The sequence below is a fragment of the Sinocyclocheilus rhinocerous genome, unplaced genomic scaffold (assembly GCF_001515625.1).
Source record: "Sinocyclocheilus rhinocerous isolate Xijiao unplaced genomic scaffold, SAMN03320098_v1.1 scaffold586, whole genome shotgun sequence".
In the NCBI taxonomy this organism is placed as follows: Eukaryota; Metazoa; Chordata; class Actinopteri; order Cypriniformes; family Cyprinidae; genus Sinocyclocheilus; species Sinocyclocheilus rhinocerous.
Genome location: NW_015631803.1, coordinates 392,000 through 392,538, shown reverse-complemented (window position 1 = coordinate 392,538; position 539 = coordinate 392,000).

Genomic DNA, 539 nt, shown 5'->3' with positions numbered 1-539 from the left:
CCTGACACAAAATGACCAGCTAACATTAATTGACTAATCATATCAGCAGCACATGTGAAAGTGTGAATGAGTATTAGTCAGGTGAAATCACTATCATACTAATTCAATTGTAAGAGCAGACTGATTGTTAAGAAAGGAGGGAAGAAGTGCTTCCAATCATTGTGTTCTTGTTAGCAATGGTAACCTCCAAAGAAACACGTGCAGCCATCATTAATTTGCATCAAAATGGCCTCACATGCAAGGAAATTGCTACAAAGAATATTGCAGAACTTCAAGGAGAGAGGTTCGACTGCAGTGAAGAAGTCTTCAGGACGTCCCAGAGTATCCAGCAAGTGCCAGGACCGTCTTCTCCTGAGGAGTCAGCTACGGAATCGTGTTACCACCAGTGCAGAGCTTGCTCAGGAATGGCAGCAGGTTGGTGTGAGAGCAGCTGCACGCAGAGTGAGGCCAAGACTTTTGGACAACGGCCTGGTGTCAAGAAGGGCAGCAAAGAAGCCACTTCTCTCCAAGAAAAACGTCAAGGACAGACTGAAATTCTG